A 6,000-nucleotide genomic window follows, 5' to 3' on the forward strand; every position below is an offset into this window, starting at 1 on the left:
CGGAGTATTCGTTCTATTGCAGATTTCAGTATTGGCTTATCTGCAGCATACGGAACATTAAGCGTCTATCCAAGATGCTATCCTGAAGCACAAACATCACCTGAAATTCCCAAGTTCGACAGACGACCGCTGCCTGCAGGAAGCGAATCCCAGAATATTTACGCTGAAGGTGCTGGCCTGATTTCTATTCTTCTATTGCAGATTATTCTGTTACAGATACAAAGGCGGTCAGAGAAATGTCTGTGCTACACAGACACTAATGGACGGTTGAGGCATCAGACATCAATCCACAGTTCGGGTTCCATTCGTTACAATCTTCTTCTTCTTCCGTGAAACGCTTCGTTTCATTTCAGTTTCTTAATCTAAGGCAGTAGGTATGACTCCTTGGGCGGGGGATTAGCCCGTCCCAAGGCCGACACCTAACACAAACACAGTATAAACACAGACATCCATACTTGAGTGGGATTCGAACCCACGATCCCAGTGTTCGAACGGGTGAAGACATTTCATGCCTTAGACCGTACGGTCACTGTGATCGGCTTAGAATCGACTCCTGGAGAGGAAAATTAAATTTGGCAACAAAGCATCGAAGAGCTGAGATACCGCAGTCGGTACGGTCGGTACGGCGACAGGCTACGGGGTGCACTGCCGGAGTTCGACGTGTATTCTCGGCAGGAGCAAGAGAGCCTCCCTCTGGAGCATGCCGGCCCATCCTCGTATCCAGTTGGCACCTTGGACACTTTCCCCAGGAGTGAAGCGATTGGGGCGTGAAGCTGACCACAAACCTCCTCTATTTACGAAGTCCAGAATGGTGGAGCTATACTTCTACTCCCTCATACGTCTTTATGGCGTGCTACTTACCTAAGTAAGCACGGGGTAGCGATTGGCTGCGGGCTGGACGACCGAGGGTTCGGAGTTCAAGTCCCGGTAGGGTCAGAAATTTTCTGTTCTCCATGTTGTCAAGACCGGCTCTGGGGCCCACCCAGCCTCCTATCCAATGGGTTCCAGAAGCTCTTTCCTCGAGGGTAAAGCAGCCGAGGCGTGAAACTGAAAACTGACCTTGAAACAGTGCTGAGGTCAAGAAGATGTGGATCTATACATCCACTCCCCCATAGGCCTTCATGGCGTAGTGCTTAATTAGTTAAATACAGGAACAACTTCACTTTCTTTACCTATAACTAAGAAGGGTACGCGGTAACATCTTTGGTTGAGTCACTATGCTACAAACTGCAAGGGGATCGAACGCCGACTGTTCAGCCGTAGATACTGAACGAGCTGTTTCGGCTCGCTAAAAGTGGAATCTTTTATAAGATTTAGAAATAATCGAACCGAAACGCCATGAACAAAATTTAACGGCCGAAGTTTTTCTCATCGGTATTATCTTATTTTGAACTGCCCCCTCCAATTAGGCCAAAGTATCGGTACATTTCATATTTGACTTTCGGTCCCCACCCTCCTCTGCAAAGGTTTCTTCACCGCTCTTTACCCTCAGTCTCAGTGGAACTACGGGGCTTACAGGGTAGACAACAACGTTTCGTACCTTTCGGCTGTTTTCTGCCTGAGTTTCGACCTTCTTATTCCTAATTTGATTTTAATATGCCTAAGCTATTGAATATATAAGAGTAAGTACAGACATTCATTTCAGAATCTGAGTGTTAAATTACTTCGTTATATTCTTTTATTTGTGAATTAAAGTATTAATGTCTAGTTTGGGGCATGTACTGTCTTCGCTCGCTTGGAAAGCGGGTTCGTGGGTTCGAATCCCACTCAGGACATGGATATTTAGTTTGTGTGTGTGTGAGTTTTTCTGTGTTTATGTACAGGTAGAGGCCTTGCGACGAGCTGATCACCCGCCCAAGGAGTCCTACCGAACGTGTAAGATCTAGAAAAACCGAAGTTAACGGAGAAGTTCATGGAGGTAGGCCTAGGCCCACTGAGGCTGTAGTGCCAAGGAAAAAAGTGCTAGTGTGGTGTCCAGTGCACTTTGATGAGGAACATATCAGATCTAGAGCAGTACAGGATTTACTGATCAGTTCAATAAATATATTTCTGTCAAGAATAACTAAGTTAGTAATATGTAGTAATGATTGTTGTAGCGTACAATTGTACATTTGACTGTTAATTTATATGTTGAATTATATGTAATGTATTGTAATTCTAACAAGTTATTATATTGGTTACGATCCCATATATGAAGTATGCATGATGTGGCACGTACGATTTTTAAATTTCCTTCTCAGTTTGACAGATGGACGAATTATTGATCTGTAACGTAAAAGGTAAAATTGTTCCTGTGCTTAACTACGCACTACGCAATGAAGGCGTACAATTGTAGGGGAGTGGATGTATAGACCCACGTTTTCTTGACCTCGGCACTAGTTGGAAGTGTGTGGTTAGCTTCACGTCCGACAGCTTTACCCCCGAAGAAAGAGCCCCAGGTATCCATTGGATCGGAGGTTGGGTGGACCCCAGAGCCGGTATGAACGACATGGAGAAGTGAAAATTCTTGACCCCACTGGGACTCGAACTCCGACCCCTCGGTCGTCCAGCCAGTAGATAGTCGCTGTACAGACTGCGCGTCATTTAATTGTTTTTTTTTTCAGTTGTAGAGGTCGAACGTGTTCGTAACTTATGTATAGGTAGTTAAGATTTTCGAAGGAGAGTTCATTGGTCTGTTTCAAGATGATATTCCGTCATTATTCTTGAAAGATATAAGGAAGTCATGAAAACCCTCAACGGGGGCCGGCAACTCGACCTACATTCGAAAAGGGAACCTCTCTGTATCAAAATATAGAGCGTTTCCTTTACACCGGGAAATGGTTAGAGGCAAATGGATTTGTAAGCATATAGCACGTATCTTCCGTTACGCATAGGCTTAGGCCTTTGTGTTAGATTGTCGGGTCTTTAGAAGTCAGTAGCAAAACTGCACGGGGGCCGACGAAGCTGGTTGAAAGAATAGGCATGACGCTTCTGACATATTCAGGATGTGCATGTTTAGAATCTCTGCCGGGACAACGACTATACTCACTGAAATTCTTCGTGATTTTGATCAGTTTCTCCAGGCTAATGTCGGGTAACTACCTCAAATTAGGCCACCCCGCTTTCTTCCAAATCCCTTCCACTTCACTATTCGTTAATCACCGTTCCATTCATCGTTATACATTCTCAGTTACAGACAACTTCGCTGAGTAAGCAATAAATACAACTGTAAAGTTATTCCTCGAAGTTGTGTGAGGGAGTGGAGTATAGCTCTAGCATTCTTGACTTCGGCACTAGATAGGAGTGGTTAGCTTCATGCCTCGGCCCCGTTACTCCCGAGGAAAGTACCCCCAGTACCCAGTGGATGGGAGGCTGGGTGTGGCCCAGAGCCGGTTTGGCGGCTGTGGAGTTGAAAAAAATCTCTTGTCCCTTCGGGAGATCGAACCCGGGCCGTTCAGCCCATAGCCCTTCGCTATACCGACTGAGCTATCTTGACCCTCTAAATAAATAAATATATGAAAGGAAATGTTTTAAGGCCGACTTGAGACATGTAGATTCTTCAAGGAAACTGAACGTCTCGGTATAAATATCCCTGTGTAGTCCTATTCTTAAACTTGCTTGTCTCACTTATCACCTGTATGATAGAGACAGGCGTAATGCTAATTTTATTTCATATTTTAGTTGACGCTTATCAATTTAAGTTTAAAGATATCGTGGTGAAAATCATTGGTCAAGCACTTTTCTCTGCTGGATTAGTCTTCTCAATCTTTTCCACCTGGCAGAACCTTGCAGCGTGTGGCTCACTGTGTGTGCGTGAGTGTTCTATATTAGACAGGCCGTTAGGCCGCGCCATAGCTCAAGCGGTTAGTCGCTGGCTTCCCATTGCGACAGCCCGGGTTCGATTCCGGGTCTGGTCAAGTTGGATTTGTGGTGGACAAAGTGGCGCTGGGTCAGGTTTTCTCCGAGTACTTCGGTTTCCCATGCCAATCTACATTCCACCAATTGGTCCACAATCACCCTCACCTATCATCTGGGGCTGGTACAATAGGCCAGAAGTGGCCGCAGTCCAAGGGGCTTAGTCCCACCCCACAAGCAATGAAAAAAAGTCTCTCCGTTAACTACTTTTAAGCTTATTCTTCAAACATTTTATTCGCAATTTTGTAATTGTATAAGAAAATTTAAGAGCTCAAATGTTTTGTGAATATTAAGGAAGACAGACAAAGCATTAGGATCAATAATGACTATTGTAAACGTGTTAGGAAATGGTGGGTTTAAGGTTCTCATTGCAGTGATTAGTTGAGTGCTATCGACCGGCCTTTTTAAGTAACATGTCGCCCCCGTCTTCATGGTTGAGAAGTAAGCCAAGCAAGAAGCCAGCAGGAAGCAAAGAGCAACCAGCATGCAGAGTTCTCCTTGCTGCTTGTTTCTTGCTCATTGCTTGCTTGACTTACTTCTCAACCCTGAAGATGTAGGAAGTAAGTTCGTCCGAAACGTCTGTGAACTTACACCGGACTAAACGGCGTCACATCCCAGAAGATAGTACTCTTCATAGACACTGCCGTAGGATACTCAGTTCCAAACGAAACACTGCTTCAAGGCCAGAATATCTGAAAAAAATATCGTAACTCCATGGAACCGAGCCCTTGTTGAGAAGTCTACTGTTGCCCAGCCAGTGTAGGAAATTCCCAGGCATTTTATGGAACCTGAGAATTTATTGCCGCGTTCAGAAGAGCTCACCACCGGGCTCTGTTCTGAACCAGCTGAATCCAATCAATAGCCCAATTCTATTACTCTAAGATCAATTTTAATATTATCCTCTTATCTACGTGTAGGTCTTGCTAATGGTCATTTTCCTACAGGCATTCCCACCAAAACCCAATGTGCATTCCTCTTCTCTCCCATGTGTGCTATGTGCCCTTCCAATCTCATCATTGACTCGGTTATTCTAATAATGTGTGGCAAGGAGTACAAGTTATGAAGCTTCTCATCATGCAAGTTTTCCGGCTTCGTATTATTTAATCCCTCTTCGGTCCAGTTATTCTCCTTAGCACCCTGTTCTCAAATACCCTCAGTCTACGTTCATCCCTTAATATCAGAGACCAAGTTTCACATCCACACAGAACTACAGTAAATTTACAGTTTTTACATTTTAATATTAATTTTTTTTAGACAACAGATGAAAATAATTTGTTTAAAAGATTATTAACGCCATCCAGTGTGATTGATAAATGTTTTTTTTCTCTTTAATCTTTCATCATTTCATGTTTCGGTCGGAGCGACCATCTTCAGAGGGACATATCAGTACGTGCGCAAACAACTATTACATTGTGAATGGTCCTTGTCTCTACATACACAGACTGTTATTCCAATGTCATGAATATAGAATGTTAACCTTTAACAATTACAGCGATGTTGATGAATTTATTCAAATATTTATAAATTATTATAATTAGTCTATTTACAAGTATGGTTTAAAACTTTGTTAAAATCTAGAACCAGTTTGGTTCGTGTCCTTTATGCTGCTTCTCTTTAAAAGAAAATTAACAAATTCAATTTTATATATTTATTTATATAAATACGAGTATATACACATTTATTTATTTATAAATATATATATTATTTATATTTTATATTCATGACATTGTAATAATAGTGTCTCTATGAACTGATAATAGCCAGTGACATTGTAATAGTAGTTTCCGCATGTATTGACATGTCCTTCTGAAGATGGCCGCTCTGACCGAAACATGTAAAGGATGGAAGGTTACAAAAAAAAAAAAAAATGTATTACTCACACTGGACGGCGTTAATAATCTTTAATACCATTACTAGTGTGACGAACCAGAATGAACCAAGTCAAATTTAGAGGAGAAATTCTTTCAAGTATACTGAATTAACAAAAAGGGGGTATAATTTCCAGAAATCCTAAGTACTTGTTAATCATTTCTGACCAAGAAGAAAGCAGTCTTGTTGGATTTGGCACCATGTAGATGTGGTGTTAACCGACGTTTCGGAGGAAGG

At 42.5% G+C, this 6,000-nt stretch overlaps 1 protein-coding gene across 4 annotated transcripts in view; it reads left to right on the top strand.

Annotated features, from left to right (window-relative positions):
* Positions 1–6,000, top strand: part of LOC111865235 (sodium-coupled monocarboxylate transporter 1) — a 380,779-nt gene that overhangs the window by 235,736 nt on the left and 139,043 nt on the right. The window contains exon 1 of one of the 4 annotated variants that reach the window (XM_033751736.1): positions 1,513–1,622. The exons of the other annotated variants lie outside the window; for them this stretch is intronic. The gene's annotated coding sequence lies outside the window, so the exon portion shown is untranslated. Of the gene's footprint in view, positions 1–1,512; positions 1,623–6,000 lie in introns of those variants that run through there. 4 annotated transcript variants of the gene reach the window in all.

Source organism: Cryptotermes secundus, unplaced genomic scaffold, assembly GCF_002891405.2.
Source record: "Cryptotermes secundus unplaced genomic scaffold, Csec_1.0 scaffold614, whole genome shotgun sequence".
Classification (NCBI taxonomy): Eukaryota; Metazoa; Arthropoda; class Insecta; order Blattodea; family Kalotermitidae; genus Cryptotermes; species Cryptotermes secundus.